Source organism: Canis lupus, chromosome 31 (assembly GCF_003254725.2).
Source record: "Canis lupus dingo isolate Sandy chromosome 31, ASM325472v2, whole genome shotgun sequence".
NCBI classification, from domain to species: domain Eukaryota; kingdom Metazoa; phylum Chordata; class Mammalia; order Carnivora; family Canidae; genus Canis; species Canis lupus.
Window position 1 is genome coordinate 2,472,770 of NC_064273.1, and position 26,272 is coordinate 2,499,041.

The following is a 26,272-nucleotide window of genomic DNA, read 5'->3' on the forward strand; positions in this document are numbered from 1 at the left end:
GAAGAGCAATTATTCTGCAATAGTCTGCAAAGATGGCTTTCCTGTCCCTGTCTTTAAAGAGCAGACAGAGAAGCTGCCATTATTCCTTCAATGTTTCTATTTCTACATACTTCAGGAAAAATGGTACAAACCTTATCTGGATCAGGAAATTCCAAATTCAAAATCAAGTGAACAGAGTCTTGACTCCTGCTGACCTGTCAGTTGGGATCTGCTCTTGCTTCACACACTTCAAGCGCACTTTCACTGGCTACCAAGAGCCCAGCACACTGCCCCTCGGTACCTAAAGAAGCAATTCAAAGCTCATGGCCACCTCGACCTCGCTGACAGGCTGTGATGCGCCACTACCGTAGAGAAACAAGCCAAGCAGCAGAGAGATCTTTGAAGACAGCGGTATCATTGAAAGCGAGCAGACAGGCAAAAACACATATCTGAATGCTGATCCCAAAACATGGCTCTGTTTCCCAAAACGGCATCATTAAAGCCTTACTATCTCCTGAGTGGGTGATGAGGGAAGGCAATGGTTCCTCCATCTCTCTTCCTGCACTAAAGCTGAGATGTGGCCCACAACAGTGGATCAGCGCACACTGTGCATGAGTGCTCATGGACTAAGGGCAGTGATCCCTGGAGATAGATCTAGACAGACAGGCCGAGGTTGAGTCTTTGCACATCTGGGAGAGAGGGAGTTACAGTCAGTGGTTTTTCAGGATAAATGATCAACTTTTGTGGGACATTGAACACAACCCAGAGCCCTCATTATTTTTTCCCCTGAAAATGAGTACCCCCCCTTTTTTGGAGTACAACTTTCTCAAAGGAAGAACTGGATTTAACAACAGTGAAGGGGAAAATAATATTTTCATTTGTTTTATCTTGTTTAGATGTGAAGAGAATTGAAAAATAATATTTTCATTTGTTTTATCTTGTTTAAATGTGAAGAGTATTTTACAATTTTTCAGTAAAAAAAAAGCATAAACTTCTCATGAGATAAGCAGTGCTATATCTTTTGATTCTTCCTGTGGGAATAAATTCATACTTAGCAAAAACTGTCAACTAAGTCTGCAAAATTATTTAATTCAACAGGGTTATTGGCATCTGAATCAAATGGTATACATAATGCTTTGGTTTGTTTTGAAATATTTTTGTGCCCTGGCAAGAATCCCCATATCAAATGCAAAATACTGGTCTCATTAAGGTTCTGATATTTTAGTTATGAAAAGCACAGGTGCCAAATGGATCAGTATTGTTAAAGGTTCTAAAATATAGGAAATGACGGAAATAGGCAATTCATTTCTAAATGAAATACAAAAGTAGCTTACTATTCTTTAGATCTTCCCCTCAACTCTTCTCAGCTTTGTGTTTCTCGTCTTCTACCCTCCCTCTCACTTGTTCCATCAACAGGTTTGGGATTTATACAAAGAATCTGAATCTTAGAAAGTTCAAGATCATTCTTGTTGGTTAGAGTCTAAAAATATATCTAAATGCACACACAGCATGCTATTACTTCCACTAAATTACCGAAGGCATTCTAAACAAATAACCTTCTAATGCGAAAGTTGTGGCTCAGTAGTTGTGTGTACTGAAACACATACTGCATACTAAAGCCTATTGGATTATTCAAAAAGCACAAATTCTATTAATGCAAGCTTAAAATTCTCAAGAGAAGTGCAATAAATGCTCTATCATGTGAGAAAGGAAATTGGAGGAAAAATTAAGCCTGATAACTAAGTGGAAATGTTTCCACTTTTGGAATATCCCTCTGTTCTTTCAAATATTTAGAGTTCTCTAGTAATTTTGCTGTGATTTCATTCTAGCTTTTAGGTTTGTCTGAAAAACTTTAAGTACTCCATTTTCCTAGGCTACCACACATAATTTATTTTTCTTTGACTCTATCTTTTCAGGATTCAGCTTGTCTTATAGAGTATAACACCTGGGATCCACCTTCTGTGCTACCCCTCTGCCCAGCCACTATGGAGCATGGCCATCAGTCTGGTGCTGCTTGCCAGTTTCCATAGAGACAGGAAGCACTTTGGAGAGCCATGTTCCATTGCAACTGCCAGACCAAGGCAGGGAAGAAATAAAGCTGGCGGGCAGTGGGTCTTGCAAGGCCAGGAAGGTTGGAAGGGCTTTCTCCTCCTGATATCAGGGCATAGCAGTGCCAAATTGGCAGCTTCAGCAGTTACAATCCCATAGACCAGATCCTGGTGTTCACTAAGGCCATTGTGAGCGACCCATTCTGCTCCCAACTCCGGGAGCAGAATCTCTGTGTATTCAAAGGTTGGCCCAGGGCCTTTGTTGGCTTCTGATCCATGACAAAAGGCTCTTTCAGATTTACAGTGGCTCCCACAGCTCCTGACCCAAGATTCTCCTGTAGAAATTTCACCTCTCTTTCCCTTCTCCAGAATGTGATAATGGGTTTTCCTGGACATTCATATCAGACCAGGAAACCAATGGGATTACCACTGGGTTGTACCCAACTAACCTACAGAGTGACTGTGAGAAGGCGACCCACTTAACTATGTAACATTGTATCAAAACTAGTTACCATTTGCTACATCTATGATTGGATTTATAATTAGAATTAATTCTTGATTATCAGGATCAGAGCTGGCCCTAAAGAAATTTGTAATGTACGTGAAATATAGCATCAGTGCCTTCCCATATATTTCAAAAATGTTTTTGTATGATTGTATACCTCAGGTTTCTGTACTATAAATATTCCCAGCAGTTTTTCTTTCTACCTAAAGTAGATTTCTTTAATTTCACCATTAACTTTATATTACTCAACCATATCACAAAATTTTTATTTTCCTTAATTTGTAAAATTCTAAATTTCAGAGAATTATTTATAAAATCCTAGGAAATGTGGTTTTATGCTGGCTTTATAGTCTTGCTTAGTGCTTGTATTGCCTCAGTATGTTTTAAAACATTATCTGAGGGAGGGAGGGGAAAACGGTGCAAGAGTAGGGTCCCTAAGTCCCGTGTCCCCACCAAATTACCTAGATAACCTTTAAATCATCCTGAAAATCTAGGAATTCGGCCTGAGATTTAAAGAGAGACCAGCTGGAATGCTACAGTGAGAAGAGTTCGCGCTTCTACCAAGGTAGGAAGACGGGGGAAAAGAAATAAAGACACAAAAGGCCTCCAAGGGGGAGGGGCCCGCGAGGAGCCGGGCTGAGGCCGGGGCGAGTGTCCCCAGGACAGGAGAGCCCCGTCCCGGAGGAGCAGGAGCTGCACCGACCTTCCCGGGGGAAAGGGGCTCGCGGGGAGGTGGAGCAGGACCCAGGAGGGCGGGGATGCCCTCGGGTTCCCGGGGACACTAACAGACACCTGCGCCCCGGGAGAGTGCGCCGAGCTCCCTAAGGGCTGCAGCGCGCACGGGGGACCCGGAGCAGCTCGGGGGGCTCGGGGGCGGCTCCGCGGAGGGGGCTGCGGGGCGGGAGCAGCTCGGGGGGCTCGGGGGCGGCTCCGCGGAGGGGGCTGCGGGGCGGGAGCAGCTCGGGGGGCTCGGGGGCGGCTCCGCGGAGGGGGCTGCGGGGCGGGAGCAGCTCGGGGGGCTCGGGGGCGGCTCCGCGGAGGGGGCTGCAAGGCTGGAGCACGAATCCACCAGCGCAGGCCTCGGAGCACAGGGCGCCGGGACACAGCCCAGGATCCGGCCTCCCCCGGGACAGGCAGAGGCCGGGAGGGCCCAGGACAGCGAGGACGCTCCTGCCCCGAGCTGAGCAGATCAGCGGCCCCGCCCGGAGCCTCCAGGCCCTGCAGACGGAGAGCTGAGGAGCTACTTCGGGGGCTGACTCCAGGGCTGCAGAGCTGGCCCCGCCACTGCGGTTGTTCCTTCTGGGGCCTCACGGGGTGAACAACCCCCACTGAGCCCTGCACCAGGCAGGGGCAGAGCAGCTCCCCCAAGTGCTCACACCTGAGAATCAGCACAGCAGGCCCCTCCCCCAGAACACCAGCTAGACGGACAAGTTCCAGGGGAAGTCAAGGGACTTAAAGTACACAGAATCAGAGGATACTTCCCCGTGTTTTTTTTTTTTTTTTTTCTTTTTGATTTCTGTTTGCTTCCCCCACCCTTTTTTTCCCTTTCTTTCTCCTTTTTTTCTTCCTTTTTTCTTTTTCTCTTTTCTTTCCTTCTTCCTCTCCTCTCTTTTTCTCCTTTTCCCAATACAACTTTGTTTTTGGCCACTCTGCACTGAGCAAAATGACTAGAAGGAAAACCTCACCTCAAAAGAAAGAATCAGAAACAGTCCCCTCTTCACAGAGTTACAAAATCTGGATTACAATTCCATGTCAGAAAGCCAATTCAGAAGCACAATTATAAAGCTACTGGTGGCTCTAGAAAAAAGCATAAAGGACTCAAGAGACTTCATGACTGCAGAATTTAGATCCAATCAGGCAGAAATTAAAAATCAATTGAATGAGATGCAATCCAAACTAGAAGTCCTAATGACGAGGGTTAACGAGGTGGAAGAACGAGTGAGTGACATAGAAGACAAGTTGATGGCAAAGAGGGAAACTGAGGAAAAAAGGAACAAACAATTAAAAGACCATGAGGATAGATTAGGGGAAATAAACGACAGCCTGAGGAAGAAAAGCCTACGTTTAATTGGGGTTCCCAAGGGCGCCGAAAGAGACAGAGGGCCAGAATATGTATTTGAACAAATCATAGCTGAAAACTTTCCTAATCTGGGAAGGGAAACAGGCATTCAGATCCAGGAAATAGAGATATTCCCCCCCTAAAATCAATAAAAACCGTTCAACACCTCGACATTTAATACTTAAGCTTGCAAATTGCAAAGATAAAGAGAAGATCCTTAAAGCAGCAAGAGACAAGAAATCCCTGACTTTTATGGAGAGGAGTATTAGGGTGACAGCAGACCTCTCCACAGAGACCTGGCAGGCCAGAAAGGGCAGGCAGGATATATTCAGGGTCCTAAATGAGAAGAACATGCAACCAAGAATACTTTATCCCGCAAGGCTCTCATTCAAAATGGAAGGAGAGATAAAGAGCTTCCAAGATAGGCAGGAACGGAAAGAATATGTGACCTCCAAACCAGCTCTGCAAGAAATTTTAAGGGGGACTCTTAAAATTCCCCTTTAAGAAGAAGTTCAGTGGAACAATCCACAAAAACAAGGACTGAATACATATCATGATGACACTAAACTCATACCTTTCAATAGTAACTCTGAACGTGAACAGGCTTAATGACCTCATCAAAAGGCGCAGGGTTTCAGACTGGATAAAAAGGCAGGACTCATCTATTTGCTGTCTACAAGAGACCCATTTTAGACAGGAGAACACCTACAGCCTGAAAATAAAAGGTTGGAGAACTATTTACCATTCAAATGGTCTCAAAAGAAAGCAGGGGTAGCCATCCTCATATCAGATAAACTAAAATTTACCCCGAAGACTGTAGTGAGAGATGAAGAGGGACACTATATCATACTTAAAGGATCTATCCAACAAGAGGACTTAACAATCCTCAATATATATGCCCCCAATGTGGGAGCTGCCAAATATTTAAATCAATTAATAACCAAAGTGAAGAAATACTTAGATAATAATACACTTATACTTGGTGACGTCAATCTAGCTCTTTCTATACTCGATAGGTCTTCTAAGCACAACATCTCCAAAGAAACGAGAGCTTTAAATGACACACTGGACCAGATGGATTTCACAGATAATTACAGAACTTTACATCCAAACTCAACTGAATATACATTCTTCTCAAGTGCACATGGAACTTTCTCCAGAATAGACCACATACTGGGTCACAAATCGGGTCTGAACCAATACCAAAAGATTGGGATCCTCCTCTGCATATTCTCAGACCATAATGCCTTGAAATTAGAACTAAATCACAACAAGAAGTTTGGAAGGACCTCAAACACGTGGAGGTTAAGGACCATCCTGCTAAAAGATGAAAAGGTCAACGAGGAAATTAAAGAAGAATTAAAAAGATTCATGGAAACTAATGAGAATGAAGATACAACCGTTCAAAATCTTTGGGACGCAGCAAAAGCAGTCTTAAGGGGGAAATACATCGCAATACAAGCATCCATCCAAAAACGGGAAAGAACTCAAATACAAAAGCTAACCTTACACATAAAGGAGCTAGAGAAAAAACAGAAGATAGATTATACACCAAGCAGAAGAAGAGAGTTAATAAAGATTCAAGCAGAACTCAACGAAATCGAGACCGGAAGAACTGTGGAAAAGATCAACAAAACCAGGAGTTGGTTCTTTGAAAGAATTAGTAAGATAGATAAACCATTAGCCAGCCTTATTAAAAAGAAGAGAGAGAAGACTGAAATTAATAAAATCATGAATGAGAAAGGAGAGATCACTACCAACACCAAGGAAATACAAACGATTTTAAAAACATATTATGAACAGCTATACGCCTATAAATTAGGCAATCTAGAAGAAATGGACGCATTCCTGGAAAGCCACAAACTACCAAAACTGGAACAGGAAGAAATAGAAAACCTGAACAGGCCAATAACCAGGGAGGAAATTGAAGCAGTCATCAAAAACCTCCCAAGACATAAGAGTCCAGGGCCAGATGGCTTCCCAGGGGAATTCTATCAAATGTTTAAAGAAGAAACCATACCTATTCTACTAAAACTGTTTGGAAAGATAGAAAGAGATGGAGTACTTCCAAATTTGTTCTATGAGGCCTGCATCACCTTAATTCCAAAACCAGACAAAGACCCCACCAAAAAGGAGAATTACAGAACAATTGCCCTGATGAACATGGATGCAAAAATTCTCAACAAGATACTAGCCAATAGGATCCAACAACACATTAAGAAAATTGTTCACCACGACCAAGTAGGATTTATCCCCCGGGACACAAGGCTGGTTCAACACCCGTGAAACAATCAATGTGATTCATCATATCAGCAAGAGAAAAACCAAGAACCATATGATCCTCTCATTAGATGCAGAGAAAGCATTTGGCAAAATACAGCATCCATTCCTGATCCAAACTCTTCAGAGCCTAGGGATAGAGGGAACATTCCTCACCATCTTAAAAGCCATCTACGAAAAGCCCACAGCAAGTATTCTCAATGGGGAAGCACTGGGAGCCTTTCCCCTAAGATCAGGAACATGACAGGGATGTCCACTCTTACCACTGCTATTCAACATAGTACTGGAAGTCCTAGCCTCAGAAATCAGACAACAAAAAGACATTAAAGTCATTCAAATTGGCAAAGAAGAAGTCAAACTCTCTGTCTTGGCAGATGACATCATACTCTACATAGAAAACCCAAAAGTCTCCACCCCAAGATTGCTAGAACTCATACAGCAATTTGGCTGCGTGGCAGGATACAAAATCAATGCCCAGAAGTCAGTGGCATTTCTATACACTAACAATGAGACTGAAGCAAGAGAAATTAAGGAGTCAATCCCATTTACAATTGCACCCAAAAGCATAAGATACCTAGGAATAAACCTAACCAAAGAGGTAAAGGATCTATACCCTAAAAACTATAGAACACTTCTGAAATAAATTGAGGAAGACAGAAAGAGATGGAAAAATATTCCATGCTCATGGATCGGTAGAATTCATATTGTGAAAATGTCAATGTTACCCAGGGCAATTTACACGTTTAATGCAATCCCTATCAAAATACCATGGACTTTCTTCAGAGAGTTAGAACAAATTATTTTAAGCTTTGTGTGGAATCAGAAAAGACCCCGAATAGCCAGGGGAATTTTAAAAAAGAAAACCATAGCTGGGGGCACCACAATGCCAGATTTCAGGTTGTTCTACAAAGCTGTGGTCATCAAGACAGTGTGGTACTGGCACAAAAACAGACACATAGATCAATGGAACAGAATAGAGAACCCAGAAGTGGATCCTCAACTTTATGGTGAACTAATATTCGACAAAGGAGGAAAGACTATCCACTGGAAGAAAGACAGTCTCTTCAATAAATGGTGCTGGGAAAATTGGACATCCACATGCAGAAGAATGAAACTAGACCACTCTCTTTCACCATACACAAAAATAAACTGAAAATGGATGAAAGATCTAAATGTGAGACAAGATTCCATCAAAATCCTAGAGGAGAACACAGGCAACACCCTTTTTGAACTCGGCCACAGTAACTTCTTGCAAGATACATCCACGAAGGCAAAAGAAACAAAAGCAAAAATGAACTATTGGGACTTCATCAAGATAAGAAGCTTTTGCACAGCAAAGGATACAGTCAACAAAACTCAAAGACAACCTACAGAATGGGAGAAGATATTTGCAAATGACGTATCAGATAAAGGGCTAGTTTCCAAGATCTATAAAGAACTTATTAAACTCAACACCAAGAAACAAACAATCCAATCATGAAATGGGCAAAAGACATGAACAGAAATCTCACAGAGGAAGACATAGACATGGCCAACATGCATATGAGAAAATGCTCTGCATCACTTGCCATCAGGGAAATATAAATCAAAACCACAATGAGATACCACCTCACACCAGTGAGAATGGGGAACATTAACAAGGCAGGAAACCACAAATGTTGGAGAGGATGCAGAGAAAAGGGAACCCTCCTGTACTGTTGGTGGGAATGTGAACTGGTGCAGCCACTGTGGAAAACTGTGTGGAGGTTCCTCAAAGAGTTAAAAATAAACCTGCCCTACGACCCAGCAATTGCACTGTTGGGGATTTACCCCAAAGATACAGATGCAATGAAATGTCGGGACTCCTGCACCCCGATGTTTCTAGCAGCAATGTCCACAATCGCCAAACTGTGGAAGGAGCCTCGGTGTCCATCGAAAGATGAATGGATAAAGAAGATGTGGTTTATGTATACAATGGAATATTCCTCAGCCATTAGAAACGACAAATACCCACCATTTGCTTCAACGTGGATGGAACTGGAGGGTATTATGCTGAGTGAAGGAAGTCAATCGGAGAAGGACAAACATTGTATGTTCTCATTCATTTGGGGAATATAGATAACAGTGAAAGGGAATATAGGGGAGGGGAGAAGAAATGTGTGGGAAATATCAGAAAGGGAGACAGAACATAAAGACTCCTAACTCTGGGAAACGAACTAGGGGTGGTGGAAGGGGAGGAGGGTGCGGGGTGGGGATGAATGGGTGGTGGGCCCTGAGGGGGGCACTTGACGGGATGAGCACTGGGTGTTATTCTGTATGTTGGCAAGTTGAACTCCAATAAAAAATAAATTTATTATTAAAAAAAATAAAAAAAATAAAACATTATCTGATTTTTAAAAGAACGCTGAATATTTTAAAAACATATATTTGTGTGACATCAGTTGTTTTCATTCTTTGCTTATGCCTATTATTCTGTGAAAATGCATAATAAACAAAATGTATTAAAATATCATGGATTCAGACTAAATATAAATATATTTAACTCTGCAGCTGAAATAGATTTTGAAATAAAAATATTAGAATATATTTAATTTCATTAATTTATCTATATTCATTTTATTCTCTAAAAAGTTTAGAGTCTTCTCAAGAATTCAAACAATATTGAATGAGTGTCTAATTTTTTTTTGAGTGTCTAATTTTTTAAGAAAAAAATGAACTTGATTAATTATTCACATTACTCATAAAGGTGTTTTTCTTCCTTTCACATAGATCTTTAAGTATTGTGATGTAGAAAAATAAAAAGCAAAGGAAATTATTTTAAAATGAAAAAGGAAACTATGTCTTACAAAGCATTCTAAAAGAATAAGAGAATTTTAAAATTATTTTTATAACCAGAAAAGGTAACATGTAATTATCATGTGTGTATAAATTCATTTTATCTTTCTAGAATAGCGCCTTCAGGGTGAATGAGCAAGACCTAAAGAGAACTGACTAGCTTTACTTGCTAACTGATGAACATTTGAGAGGCAGCCTTCCAGAGAAAAGAAATTTATGACCACAATCACAGTCTGGTTCACAGTGAAGCTCAATCACGTAACTAAATTCTAAATTGAGATGTCAACCTGGAGGAAATATTCTGGAAAGGAACACACAGATGGTAGGACTCTTCTGAAGACAGGGTGAGGAATATAGTGCTAAATGTACAATAATCAATCTTCTGGAAGTAAAAAAAAAAATGCACTGAATGGTACATAACTTTTAAATTTGAATTTCCTGGGAAAACTTCAACCTGAGTCTAAAAAGGGGGAAAAGTGCTCACTTCAGCAGCACATATACTAAAATTGGAGTGATACAGAGATTAGCATGGCCCCTGCACAAGTATAACACATAACAAGGAGGAAAATGATCCCTATATTTTTCATGTTACCCGGTAGGTCTTAGAATGTCCATATATTTAAAGGAAACAACAAAATTGAATTATAATACACTTTAGAATATTTAGTAACCCAAGGAAATTTAAAATTCCTAATAACATTTTTAGGAACAAATTAAATGGAAAGAATTCAAGAAAATAAAGCAAGCATTATTAATTCCCTACTTCAAATATACAATTGCTTAAAAATTACAAAAGGCAGCTAGTAAAATAAGGTTAACATAGTAAGGAAAGCTATAAATTTAGAAGACATTAGGACTTCAATCTGGTTTTTATGCTGATATTCCCTGATTCCAAATGAAAAAATATATATATATATACCAAGTCAAATTAATTATTGCCTAATATATTGTTGCAAGTTAGTGACTTGACTTAGTTGTAGGAGATATATTTTGATAACATCTTTCTTTTGGATTGTGCCACATATTTGCATACTCAGCAAGCATAAAATTATTTGTCTACTAGCCAAGTTGCCTATACATTAATATTCTTTTCATATTTTATTCTCTGCAGAAAATTTAAATAATTGCATTGGAACACCAAGTAGAGATGTTCATGTAAAAAAGCAACAGCTGTCTACTTGAATTATAACTCCTTGAATTAAGAGATGTAATAAGAAATTTTGAGATGGCATAGATACAAAGTACATCTAAGAAAAAATACAGTATCAAACATATCATCCAATAATGTGCAATCAGTTTATATTAGGCATAGGAACTATACACATCAGTGTAGACAATGTTAGGGCTCTCTGAAACCTATCTTCACACCTATAGTGAATTCTGACTATAAAATATACTTCATGACATTAATTTATTCAACAAGTACATTCTTTGTACCTAAAATGTGCTTCAAATGGTAGGTGCTAGAGACACAACTGTGAACAGCTAGAAATGATGTAACGTTTTATCTTTAGAGTTTACCGCCTAAAGATAAGCAGCAAAACAAGAAAACACATTTTTGCACAGGAAAGGCCTGGCCTAGAAGGTGGTGAAATTTCTGCTAAAACCTAAATGAGGATAGAGACCCAGCCATTTAAAAATTGCCAAGGACACTTATGTGGGAGAGCGGTAGTCAGTGTTGGAGAAAATAAGTTAGCCGTTATCAACTCTTCCTAAGCAAGAGGCAGGAAAGAGGTTGACTATTCAAAGAACTGAAAACAAAACAAAAACCACTGGGTCTAATGCATGAAAAGCAACAGACTAATGGTCCAATACAGGGTAAAAAGAACATGAAGGCCAAATCATGCAGTGCTTTTCCTGTCTTCATCAGGAGCTTGAATTTATTCTAACATGCAATGTCAAGCCATTGAAGGAAGTGACTCAGTGTTTTTTCTGGTAATCATTATTTCTGAATCAAGGATTTGTAATCTTAGAAATGAATTGTGGTAAAAATAGTGTTTATAATCAAGAACTTTATTGAGAAAATATTTTAAAAATTCATTAAATCATGGGATAATCTGTAAAGGTAACTAATCTTGGTATTTTTTAACTTTCCACAGTGAATAGTCTAGTAAATGGAGACCCATCTTTCACTTGAGCTTGTACTAAAACATTGTTATCCATAGTTCCATATCCCCCCAACTCTTTGAGAGACAATTTATTCCTTACTTCCACTCCGAAATGCCATTGCTTTGGGAAGTGCCTTGTTATTAATAACGGAGAATTTCTGTTTTATTGCTTGTTTTAAAAGCTACAGTAGTATCTGGGAGAAAAGAAAGTATTGCTGGTAAGCTATCTATGGATGTAGACATTATTTTTAAAACAGTGTTCTTTTTTGAAGAGATATTTCCCTGAATGGATAACAACACCATGCTTTCAAATAAATAATGAGTTCTCAAAGGACTGTAAAGTGAAGTAATAAAATATTTGAATTTATCTCCTGCATGAGTATATTTTATAAAGTTGATAAAATAATTCTTCCCTTTGATTAATATAACAGAAATGAGTGTTTTCTGTTCTAATAACAGAATTTTTATGCCCAAGGAAACTATTAGCATAGTGAACCTGAGACAGGTAGAAAATTCTTGATAGCAGAGGCAGAAACATATTACTTTTCATTCTCTAACAGGCATATGTTATTGCTTTGGACTTAGTGGGCATATATTTTTGAACACATGAACCTGTGTTCAAAATGATACCCCCCGAATTATGTAAGTGTTGATCAATATGTGGTAACATATAAATCAACTTGGAACACTCCCTGAGGAGCAAGCTCCCTTTTGAAAAAAAAAAAAAATGTAATAACACAGTGGTTAATAGGATGTGTTTTCCACTGTTTGATCATTTCTGAATGCACAAAGATTTCATTAATGTTGATTTCACCCATCTTGTCCATGTTTACATCCTTTGATGTTCAAGTCCTTTGTAGTGCCACATTAGATCTAGGGGAACATTGCCCTATGAGAGCAAGTGGAAACTGCTGTGGGAAAATATGAAAATGAAACTTGATACTTTGTACAGATATGTACAGATAAGTAAGCTCAAAGAATTATACTTCTGATGAGGCAGAAAAAGAATTAATATCACTTTCTCATATCCCTTCTTGGGGTTAGTACATTTTAAATCTGTTAATAGAAAATTATAATGAATTGGAATATTTCAAATGGAAATTATTAAAATTAAACTTCAATAAAATAAATCATGATGGAATTTAAAATATTTCAACTGATTACTTAAATTTTAAGAATGCATGTTCTGGAGAGATGGTTGCAAACTGATAACTGGAAAGAAATTATTGATAGCAAAACCAGTGATCTCTTCACTACAATATTAGAAAGAAACAGTTAAGAGCTGGTTCTTGGTCTTTCCTTTAGTTTCAGGAAATCCTAAAAAGTTGACTCTTGATCGAATCATCTTTGCTTATTCAAGGAGTTCATAGGTGTATACTGGATCCAAAATAAATGAGAACTGGGGAGTAGGCTGTGTATTAGACTGAGCACCTACATTTCATTGTTGGGAATATTTGTTGAATAATAAATTAGGATTGATTAAATGACATTGTACCAGAGAATGGGAACTGTCTTTCACAAGATATAATCTTGTGAAAGCTGCACACCTCCAAAGGCGTCAAAACTGTATAGACTCCAAGGGTGTCTGAGTGGCTCGGTTAGTTAAGTGTCTGCCTTCTGCTTGGGTCATGATCCCAGGTCCCTGGGATCGAGCCCCGCATAGAGCCCTGAACTGGGTTCCCTGCTCAGCAGGTAGCCTGCTTCTCACTCTCCCTTTGCAGCTCCCCCTCCTCATGCTCTCTACCTCTCAGTAAATAAAATCTTAAAGCAAAACAAACAAACAAAAAAACCTGAATAGACTCCAGAGCTGAAGGCTTCTCTGAGGTGTGGTACCTAAATCAACTCCGTCTTATTTTGTATAAGGAGTAACTGTGCACATTCAGAGACATTTCAGGGAGTCACAAAGCCTCTGCTAATTCTCAATATCCTTGTTGTATCACTTGTCTTGTGAACCTTTAGGTACATTTAATGTTGGATAAAGCCTGTTGTGTCTCATGGATATTATTATATACATGAAACCAAGAATTGTACTGCTGCTCTAGGAAGGTGGGCACTGCAACCATAATATCAGAGTAACAAAAAATATCATTTGTTCATATAGTCTTTCAGCTGAGATAATGCTCGTCCAGTAAGTATAGTCACATTATTTATGCTCAAAACTGTTTCTATTTATTCTGTTTTCTTTCCAGATCAGATTGAAACTAGACTGCCATATTTCATGAATTCTACACATAATTTGTGCAAAAACTGATTTTCATTTCAAATTTCTAGTCTTATGTGCTTTGACAGATCTGAAACCAAAGATGTATGCTATGCTAGATAGATACAGATAGATAAATATATGTATTTTTCTCTAGATATAATATATAAATAAAATATATATTATGTGATGTATATTATTAGTAACAGGTGATATATCTCATAGCTTACATTTAAATATCCATTGGATGCTGTGTTTTGCAAAAATTTTAATAAATCCTTGGAAGGTACAGATTTTTCAAATTTAAGCCACTGATTAGGATAAGCCACAAACTCAGAGAGCTATTGTAAAAACAAAACAAGACAAAACAAAACAAAAATTGCAAGTGTTTGGGGTATTGGCAGCAACATGGCAATAAGTATACACTTCTGACAACTATTTTTGAAATAGCAAATGTGTGTGTGTTAAAAAAACAATAATCATGTTTAATAATAATTCATTAAATTCACGTTGGAGATTATAATCCCAAATCTCCCTATTCAAATAATTGATCAGCTAATCTTAAAGGTACCTACAAAGATGACTATGAAAAAAATGTACATGATTTTTTGACAAAATTTTCTCACCAAGAACAATAATCAGCTCTTCACATTTAAGGGTCAAATTTCTGTAAGCGAAGTTCTAAATGCATGGAATCCACCATTACTCAAAATTTTCTAATGAATGATAAAATTCGATAAAAGCTGCTGTTTGTTACAATTTGAATTTCATTAGTACTAAACTCATATTTATAATGCCATGATAGTTACTTTGAAAATATATAATGCTTATTTAATGAGGGAATTTTGACATGTAATGTGCTTCCTTATTTTTTTTTTTTATTAAGCTTGTGTAGCCCCAGGGCACAGGAAATATCGACTCATATGGCAGGGTTGATAAGCATCAATTCTCCCTGCTGACTTGGACCAGCATGCTGCTCATGAATCCAGCAGATGTTTCTACTATCTGGGCCAATGGAAACCTTATGGACCTTTTTTCCTTCATCTACTCCCAGGAGCAAATGTTAACACAGCAGATATTTGGATGCATGCCAAGTAGAAAGCAGAAGTGTTGGTGAGAAAATAGGGTACACTCTTATCCATAAATAGTGGTCATCATTGGTTTGAATTGAGTATTAAGCCATTTTTAATGGCTTATTTTTGTGCATTTGCTACTTCATTTAACCAAATCCCTGTAAACACTATTGTTTATAACATAACAGTACTTATCCAAATACATAGAGCTAATCCTTGAATATGTTAACTGTTTTAAGATATAAACCAGAAAAAAAGAATCTTAATATAAAAAGTAGAACAGTTGTTTATTTCTAATAATATTTTTCTTATATAAATGGGAAAACTACCTAATTGTCAACTTTCAGATTACTAAACTTAATTTACGTTTTGTCGATGTCATGTTAAAAAGTAATAATAGTGGGCTCAGTTTTGATAAAAATGTCCCAGAAAAAATAATTATTTAAATGATTAATCTCAGCACACTTTATTGCAGATCATTCTTATTTAGTTGAATTTTAAATGTATACTCTCAAGAATGCAATCTGGTTAAATTCGCGGAGCTCTCCTTTACCTGTCCATCCCTCTGACCATCCTCACTCACACTGACCCAGTGAAGGGTCTATCAGTTTTGTAAGATTTAGATTTTTATCACTTATATTCAAATTCTATATTTTAGAATTCTCTCTCACCTCTATATAAGTCTTCTTCTCTAACCAACACATTAATTTAAAGGTAAAGTTGTTGAGGTGGCATATGTTTCTTAGACACCAAAACTATGTATTTCCCCCACTTATTATAGTGTAACTGGATATATTTCCTGCTGACACAGGGGTAAAAAAGTTAGGAAAAAATTTTGAATAGAGAAAGAATTTACTACTTGTTAATTTTCACTTATTCTAACATTGTTTATTGAACACCTACATTAAATGCAAATGAAAAGAAATAAAGTGGATAAGCATACTACATACTATAATACTTAATGGGAGTTGTTTCAATAAGGTCAACATTGACAATGTCCTATGATATACTCAATGTACTCACAAAGCTATGTTGAATGGCTGCTTGACAGAAGACTTGTTTTCATTTGTTTCCATGATTACTTTAGAAAGGGCATGTCTCTCTGAGTGAAATAGCATAATGTAATTAGCTAAGAAATATTGGCAATATTTTCAAATGCTTCCTGTGCATAGCACTTATGATAGGTGTAATAAAAAAACACACTCATATAACTATTCAATGCCAAACATTTAATAGTTTCCACCTTATACTCTGATTGTCAGAAACTAAATTTTAAATTCCTTGCAAGATTTTGTGAGTGTTACTTAGCTTTGTAAATGAGAATGGAGATTCTGGTCCAGAAATCTGGTAAACAGGGCCACAAGACAGAGGCACTATAGAGATTTAATCGCCTATAAAAGTATTCTTAGCAAGCTGTACAAACAATGTTTGGTTCAATGAGGAATCAAGATGATGGAGATTTTACATCTTAGCGAAACAACCACAGACACAATTCCTTGTTTTTATAATGAAAAAGGCCTCAACAAATAGATGATCTTTTCATTTTCTATAATATTTTTGAGAAAGAGACTTCAGAAACCTTGCAGAAAGTTCAGGATTCATGAAATAACATATAAAAGAATCTACAGTAGGCTCATACCTGCATCATCCAAGACAATCGAATTATTGTTTGTTATGAAAGAGATAATGGAATATAGTACCTAAAGGTGGAGAGAGGCATGTAAATCCATATGCCAAAATGAACAATCGTTCTACTTCTAGCTATTGCCTTCATGATTCTAGCATATATCAGGTAATCAAAAATATATATTGTTTATAAAATATTCAATTATTTCAGTACTAAAATAACTTGAGTTTTAAAAATAACAGCAAGAATTAAAGACCAATTGATGAAAGACAGAATGGAAAGAAGACAGTTAAAGAGTGACTTTTGTTTACAGGTATATGATAGGATAGATGGTGGTGTCACTAATCAAGATCTAGGCACAAAAGGAAAAGCGGTATATTTGTTTTTTTTTTTTTTTTTTCATTTTAGCAAACCACTCCAAAACAATGTCATACATCAACTACTATTTTTGTAGTACACTGTTATGTGAAGTGAAAATTTTTACTGGACTTTACTGGGCAGTTCTTATCATCTTGGCTGTGTTCCCTAATACATCTATGGTCAATTACCAGTCATCTGCTTTTGGGGGCTTTGCTTCTGGGGATAGGCTGGCTGTCATCTGGGATGACAGGTGGTGACTGGGCTTAATATCATGGCTTCTGGCTCCCAAGAGTACAGCCCAAAGAACAAGAATTTTCCAAGTCTCTTCTTGTTTCAAGTTTATTATTGTCCCATTGGCCAAAACTAGTCACAGAGTCAAGCCCAGAGTCAATGCAGAAAGAGACTACCCAAGTGAACTGATATAATGTAGTGTGAGCAAAATAGCAGCTATTCGATGAAGAGACTAAAGTAGTTGATTATTGAGGGTGGTATATTTAAAGGCAGGGAAAATAATTAAGAATGAAAGATTTCCGTACTTCCAACTTCAAACTTAAAACCAAGTTTATAAAAGATCAGAGTCATGTCCATGGGGAGTGACCACCAACATGCCTTAGTAGCTTTGCCATGAAAAGGTTAATTGAAAACAAGTGAAAGGAGAAAACAGAATGCAATGTTTTAGAAAATGAATAAGAGATGATCAAATAAAGATATTAAGTATAATGAAGACTTTTGAAGAAACTTGACAATTAAATTGAACAAAAGAAGAGATTGATCAGAGAATACAGAATTTGAGGGAAATTTTGTTGTTTAGTTGTTTACTTCTATATACAACTTAGCAGCAACTACGCTCTACAATCTTCATTCTGACATAGAGGAATTCTACCTGTTCTAAAGGAAAATTATTTTATAAATGTTTGCTTTGATCCACCAGGCAGATTGAGAAGAATAAGAATAACCAGTACCAGTATTTTCCCACTTGAGGAAAGGCATCTCAAATCAGGGGCCTACTTTTATTTTATTTTATTTTATTTTATTTTTTTATGATAGTCACACACACACACAGAGAGAGAGAGAGAGAGAGAGGCAAAGACACAGGCAGAGGGAGAAGCAGGCTCCATGCACCGGGAGCCCGACGTGGGATTCGATCCCAGGTCTCCAGGATCGCGCCCTAGGCCAAAGGCAGGCGCTAAACCACTGCACCACCCAGGGATCCCAGGGGCCTACTTTTAGATCAGTAATATTGATAGGTGTTGGTCAGTACAGTCTTTTTTGAATAAATGTGTTGTCCATACTCTCTCTTTTTTTTTCTCCTAATGGCAACATTAACAAAACTCATTTAAGTTTTGTTATTTTTTTAGACAAAAATATATTATACAACTAAATAAGAGTATATCTGACCTCACACTGCAGACTTTTTGCAAATAATCTTGATCTTTATTTTGAAAATATTATTCATTTTCAAATGCTGTGGAAGCCCAAGAAATACTTCTTTATTTCTTCATGGTACATTGATAAAAATGCTACTAGCCCACTAGATATTTCTTATCTCTTACATCTTCAGCAGTACAACCATTGTTAACCAACCTGTTGTACTATATTCTTCTTCTATACCTAAAATAAATAAGGAAATCTAACAGAAAACATAAGAAAATAAATGAGGTTCTCATTGAGTAATAATCCTCACAAATGTACATCTGTCCAATTTTCTTTACACACATGGTAAGAACACTCTATCTACAGATGTATAATATAGAGAATAATAAAAAGAGAATATATAGAGAATAATAAAAAGATGCCCAGGTTGAACAAGGAAGAATTTAGGCATGGCATGATTGTTTCTGAGAGTGGATTTACAAATATGAAGTCATGTAAAAATAAATGTTATGTTTAAAAGGAAACATTGAAAAAATATCACGTTATACAAAAGAATGCACATTCTCCTTTGACAAAAAATACGACCTATACAGACCCGAGGTCGTGAAATACCTAGAATCCCCTTAAGGATTCTCATAATCTTATAAGTGGACAATGGCTTAGAGCAAAATTCCATCTTAGATTTAAGAGTGATTAAATCTAATCAAGTAATAAGTCCTCTTGTGCTGAAGGAAAAAGCATGACTATCATGTGCATTTGGCAAGAGGGATTTATTTGTGTATTATGCAATGCAAATAAAGTGTATGAAGTGTGTCCTTAGAATGGCATGCAAAGGTTTCTGCTCAGATGGGGAGAGATAGTTAAATGGACAAGTAAAAGTGAAGCAAAGCAACTTTAGAAGAAAGGGAACCTGAGGCCTAGTGAGTAGAGTGACAAGTCTGAAAATCAATAGGAGGTGGGTGGTGTCATATATATAAAAACATATGAGTTATAGTCATAATAAAATATTTTTATTTAGAACTGTGTATGGATACACACTGATGCTGAAATATTTCTTTGAGCAAGAAGTAGAAATGACACCCTTTCTAAATAATGCTTTTCACTAAGTGCATTTTTAACCACAAAATAATAAAAGCAAATTAGCAATTCTATTTTCATCTCCCCCCCAAAACATTTTCAAAAAAGTTTTTCTCTGGCTATAGAGTTATGCTAGCCAAATTAGATCCCTCCAAATGGATATCCTAGATCATTTCTTCTTGCCTTCATATAGAAGTCAATAAGGATTTTCGTACTGTTCCCTGACTTCATCCCTTGAAGATGATATAATCCATATCTATATTAAAATGAGATGGGATGTAATATTAGTGAGTTCATCCACTTTGATTTTAAAGTTTGCTTCCTGGGATCCCTGGGTGGCACAGCGGTTTGGCGCCTGCCTTTGGCCCAGGGCGCGATCCTGGAGACCCGGGATCGAATCCCATGTCGGGCTCCCGGTGCATGGAGCCTGCTTCTCCCTCTGCCTGTGTCTCTGCCTCTCTCTCTCTCTCTCTCTCTCTCTCTCTCTGTGACTATCATAAATAAATAAAAATTAAAAAAATAAATAAATAAAGTTTGCTTCCTGAAGATTGTTCATCATTTCTGTGTGGTTCAGACTAGCTTCTCTTGCAGCTTTAAATTGGGACACTTGAAAAAGTATTCTATAAATTGGTTTGGCTGTAAATTTGCCAATTTAGGATAAGATTCTTACTGAACACTAATTTTATACATTTGTATTGAATGATGTAAATTGTGAGAAAACTTCTTATAAAATGAAATTTTAAATCAGGAATATTGGAATAGAAGGGTAAGACAGTAAAAAGAATAGCAGAGGTGAGAGGCAAAGAAGCAATCATGAAAACATGAGTTTAAAATATAGCAAATAAGCTCCATGCAACTAGATACATTAGAATGTCATGAGAAGAATGTCATAAGGAATTTATTTATGAAAATGATAATGCTGAAATACAAAATGAGAAATTTGCATAAGTAGATGAAAGTTAGCAGATGAAATATATGCATATTTATGTATACTTTGGAAATATAATAAGCAATGAATTTGAGATGGTTTAAAAGGAAACATGAATAAATAATGTATAACCTGATTTATACTAGAGAAACAAATAGACAGGAATGAATTAAATTGTGATTCAAAGACCATATCAAATCAAGTCATATTATTTATCAGAACTTTCAGGCATACAAAAGATAAAACCCGGTTTTCAATACTTAGCATATAACAAAAGTTATATGGGACTCATATTTCTCTTCCAACATGGGAATCTTCAAGAAAATAGATACAATCAACACAATTGGGAAGTAAAAACAATTATAATTGGGCATTTATTTATGTCAGATATTAGAAATAAAATTTTTTCTTAAAAATGCTTTCCCCCCCAAAAAATGCTTTACCACTTATGCTGAAATATTACATTCCTCTGATGCACAAAAATATAGTCCCCTCTAAGTAAAGGGCAGAAATAATTTCAAGATGTATATTATTGTCGCCAACAACATAAATAACATTAAGTTATAAGTTTTAAAGTATATAGCTAGGGAATAGCAAGATGGGAATTTCAAATTAGATCTCATATTAAATAATTTTCTATTCAACTATCCATCCAAAACCAATTTATTCAGTGTCCACTGTGTGCCAAACATTACGATATGCATGGGATTGTAAAATTATATCAAAAAAGAAGATGATTTGAGTTCAGCAATGTACATGAATTTGAGATATTCAAGTAGAGGTATTTAATAAAATAATATTCTCTCTCTTTCATATTCTTCTTAAGATGAATGCCCTTATTTTCAAATCTTAAACTACCAGGTCTCTTTTATCATAAACAAGTTACAGATGCGTTTTTCTGTTGATAATTTATTTTTTCTCCAAACAGAAACACTATAGTAAACCTAGAATGAATGATGCTTTCCTATTTTATATTTGTTATTAATTTTAGTTAATTAAATAAAAACTTATCAATTAAAACTTTCCTGGAATAGCAGTAATAAAGATAAAATTATTTTTAAAGGTAAAATTATGATTTTACTATGAAAATTGCTTATATATTTTCATTACATACAAAAAACCTAATTCATAGATTGTTTTAAATTGCTGAAATTAGGGATCCCTGGGTGGCGCAGCGGTTTGGTGCCTGCCTTTGGCCCAGGGCGCGATCCTGGAGACCCGGGATCGAATCCCACATCGGGCTTCCAGTGATGGAGCCTGCTTCTCCCTCTGCCTATGTCTCTGCCTCTCTCTCTCTGTGACTATCATAAATAAATAAAAATTTAAAAAAAATTGCTGAAATTAATATAATATAATATAATATAATATAATATAATATAATATAATATGGCTTGTATATTGATATGTGCATTAAAGTAATTTTCTAGACCAGTGAATTCATGTTAGAAATGGTTGCCTGTACTAAAATTACAATTCTTTTTTTTTGCTCTAAAAATCCTTTAATAAAAACCTTCTACTTTTTAAATTACCAAATTATTTTAAAGGTAATTTAGTACCTAATAACATGTAGGCATGAATGAATTTATTTCAATAGCAACTGTGTGTTGGAGCATGGTTTTCTCATAAATGAGAACATAATTCGTTTTGCATGTCAGTAAGTTTATTGTATCAGATTGTATGTAACTTAAAAAATGGAAGATCAACCTCTAGTAATCTTGTAATACACAAATTCACCTAGTGTAGCATCAAATCTATTTTATAGAGTATATTTGAAGGAATTAAAAATATCAAAGAGCTGAAGAACAGGAGTCTGCATAGATAAAAAACCCGATTTAAACTGAATGGGAATGATGATCTTAATAAGGCATTCTGAATGGATTGTATATTTCAGGCTTATATAGCTACAGCATAGTCATCACAACGTGTTAAATGCTATGTAAATATCTTGAACTCTGTATGTAAGACCTGAGCCAGGTACCAGTGTATTATTAATTCCTGCATTAACAGAACCAGTATCAGTAGTAATGCCATTGTGCTATTATAGAGCAAAGAGTTTTTAAAGTAGGATAATTTGAATTGTTTTGCAGAAATAGGAATGCTCTCCTTTTTAAGATTTGAAATAATTGGGGGCACCTGGGTGGCTCAGTGCTTAAGCAACTACCTTTGGCTCTGGTTATGGTCCCAGGGTCCTGGGATCGAGTCCCACATCAGGCTTTTTAAAAATGAAAACTTTACAATATCGTTTTATTAAAATGCATCTTTGTTAATGCTGTTTTGCATATGGTGACTGTACTACCATACACAAATGTTTCATTAAATCTTCCTCCTTAAACTGCTGAAAATAATTGCTTTCTTTTATTAATTGCTTCTTTCGCATGACAAGAAATTCCACCACAAATAATGCCATATAAAATGTATTTAAGTTATTCACATTAAATTTAAAACATCCATATGCATTTGAAGTCAAATGAATATTTCCCTTGTCCATCTAAACTAAGAGGTTATGCATTTGTTGATAGACAATGTCTATCATGTCTGATCTTAGACACTTGGTAATTTTCAGCTGGAGCTAAAATTCGTATTCTTTGGAGAAAGTAAAAGGTTGTTCCTGAGAAAATAATGGTATGAGGTTGAAAAATGCAGGCAAAGAATACAATGAAAGTGCAAAAGCTATGCACCAACGGTAATCAAAGACAAGTCCTCAAATATAACTTTTGAAGCTAGAAGTACATGCCTCAAAAATGAATTTCACATTTTTTCTCACTAGGAATAACATCTTCTCTTAAAAAGGAAATATCTCATCTATTGAAGTTAATAATTTAATTATTACTTATATGAAATTTTGCCATTTCATCAACCTGTAGTCTTTTTCATCCATTAAATGCACATTTATACATATTACTTTAATACTTACCATAAAAATGCATCGGTCTTACTACTAGGTATCAGGAATGATCAATATTGAAATGGACTCTGACTTTCATGAAACTTTAAGTACAGAAAAATCAAGGACATTAAACTAGCAAGGAGAAATCTCCAGTCTTTCTCTGAATGCTATTGTAGGTGATTGATCAGATCTCAGATAAAAATGCACCAGAAAGACACCTGGATGGCTCAGCAGTTGAGCTGAGGTCAGGGTCAGGGTGTGATCCTGGAGACCCAGTATCAAGTTCCACATCAGGATCCCTGCATGGAGCCTGCTTCTCCCTCTGCCTCTGTCTCTGACTCTCTCTCTGTGTCTCAGGCAAATAAATAAATAAATAAATAAATAAATAAATAAATAAATAAATAAATAAATAAAATCTTTTTAAAAATGCTTCTGAATACATTACCGTTTTGTTTTGTTTTGTTTTAAAGATTTATTTTGGTGAATTGCTAAACACCAAAGACTGTATCAGCAGTGGTGAGGGACAACCCAAAATCTGGCCTCTAGATAAGACCGAAAAAGACGTAAAATACATCTGGATGCTTCTTGATCCTCAATAGCATTTTGTATTTTGTGGTCTGCATAAATATCTCTCCCACTAAACTGACTTCTTAGTTAATCCCTGGCATCCAGTATCCTGCATGCTAAAAAAGGGATGGTGGTGGTTAATATTGCCTAATGATAACTAATTATTAACTGGTAGTTTATAATTCTGTAGTGAACTATATGTTTGTTATTACTCACTGCACCAACAGAAGTAAAATTAAGTCAGAAATACAGAAATGTATTTTGTATCTGACAATCAGTCTCTATCTTCACTCAAGGTTTTTATTGAAGAACTTAGGTATTCCACAAATTATGCTTAGATAAACATATACACATAGGAGTCTAAGACATACTTTGCACATACATGCATTTAAATATAGATTTGAGTAAGGTGAAGGCAAATTTCAATATTAAAATGCAACAACTTTGAAGCTAAAAACACTGAAAAGAGCTTAATGGTAAAAAAATCAGTTAACACTATGAAAGTTCTCTTTTTTCATACAAATGCATGTAAGTGTCTTGTCTTGCACAGTTTTAAAACGGGTCTAACTTGTTTTATGTTTTATAAATTCTTTGGTTACGAACGATCCTGCTAACCTCATCTTTGTTCTCTCCCCATGATATTTTCATTTGCCTCCAAAAGTGTCAGAGGTGCACAGATTCTTTTATCCATACATTTTACACACACACTAAAAAAAAGGGGGGGGGGCAATACAATACTATACCAACTTGTAAAGGTTCAGTGCATTTACTACTCCTTTTGCTGAAAAACTTCACCTTTCTTGATTTATGACATTCTAGTTCAACTTGGAAAAAATGAAGCCAGTTCTTTCTGATCATTGACAAAACACTCTTAGGAAAGATCAAAATCTCTTCTTCAGCTCATTATATATCAGCTACCTAGACCGATGGAACATGAAGAAAGACAGATATTGCATTTTGGAAAAAGATGCTTTTTAGAAATAATTCTATCAGCAGCACATCATAAATTTCTAGCCTGTTCTCCATTTCTTTTTGAATATTTACCTACAAAGCCCTTTTTGAATTCCTTTTTCATTCTCACCTAGATCTCTTCCTCATTTTTCCTAAATATGTTCCTCACATAGATCCATGATGTTTCAAAGTATAAACTCAGAAACTGAGGCCAGATTTAAATTATTCAGGACAGTATGAATAATATCAGGCAAGTATACACTTTACAAATAACTGATGGGACTTATTAAGGAGGGTAGATTTCCCATTATCCAGACGATGCAAAAATACTGAATTCCAGAATATTCCTTGAGAATCTTTTCAGTTCCTTCACACTTAAGGTAGTAAATACATATTCTGTTAATACATCCATAGGAGCATTCATTTTTATTCTGCCTCTCTGAAGAGAGATATTGATTGATTCGTGGATTGACCAATGAGTTTAAGAAGTTCAGGAAGTGCTGTTATTCTAACATGATAATTACTTAACGTTATTGAATCAATGAACTGTACCCTACACTTCACTGAACAAAATGCTTATGGTCTAATTTAGATTGATAAAGTGCTCACTTCCAGGGCTCGCACACCTCTTCTAGAATTATTGTTTTCCAATTCATAAAAATAAGAGGGTTATCTTATTCCATATGAAAAAGGGGTTAGAGAGCCATAGAGGAACACATAATAAATGGCATCAATCATGGGACACACGATGAGTGACATTTATCTCAGACCATGAAGTCTAAGCACTCCATCATCTCATTGCTAAAAACAAAAGTTAAAAACATTGTATGTCTGCCCTTGCTGTGAGGCAAGTTATCCAAGTGTGTGGGAAAATATAACTGGAAGTAGAGGAAGGGAGAACCGTTTGCTGGACTTGAATGAGGGCATCAACAAGAAGGAAATGACCACATTTAGTGGAAAGTGAAGAATTAGAAGGGATACTCCAGATACCACAGTTCAGTGTCTTTATGTTTCCCATTATCTGTCATCCCCTTGCCACTTTTTATCTGGATAGGACATCTGCATATTTCTAGAATGACAATCTGTTTTCATATTTCATCCTACTGCCATATAAAATAATGGTATTTGGACGCGTTGCTAGCGGTGCTTCATTTTTAGTGGTTTGTACAAGTGTGAAGATATTTAAAATTTTAGCATCCTTCCCAAATAAGCACATAGCATTGGGTTTTCTCCTGGAAGTGACATTAAAGGTTGTGCAGTTTTACTTTGTCATGTTCCAAATGAGAACATCGAGGACTCTAGAGGTGAACTAATTGCCACAATGGCACAGTTTGTTACTGGTAGAGTTGGCCGAGAAACCAAATTTCCTGCTTCCCAGTCCAGTACCCTGTTTCTACAATATCTCATTGAATGAGGCTGCAGAATAGCTGTTTTT

The 26,272-nt window shown here is 36.4% G+C and overlaps 1 protein-coding gene and 1 non-coding gene across 5 annotated transcripts in view; one reads left to right on the forward strand and one right to left on the reverse strand.

The window, feature by feature from the left end:
- The window catches only part of CADM2 (cell adhesion molecule 2), a 1,069,595-nt gene that overhangs the window by 251,145 nt on the left and 792,178 nt on the right, over window positions 1–26,272 (reverse strand). The window lies entirely within an intron of this gene.
- LOC112661950 (U6 spliceosomal RNA) lies at window positions 10,162–10,267 on the forward strand. Its single transcript, XR_003138107.1, has one exon. It is a non-coding gene; the product is annotated as a U6 spliceosomal RNA (small nuclear RNA).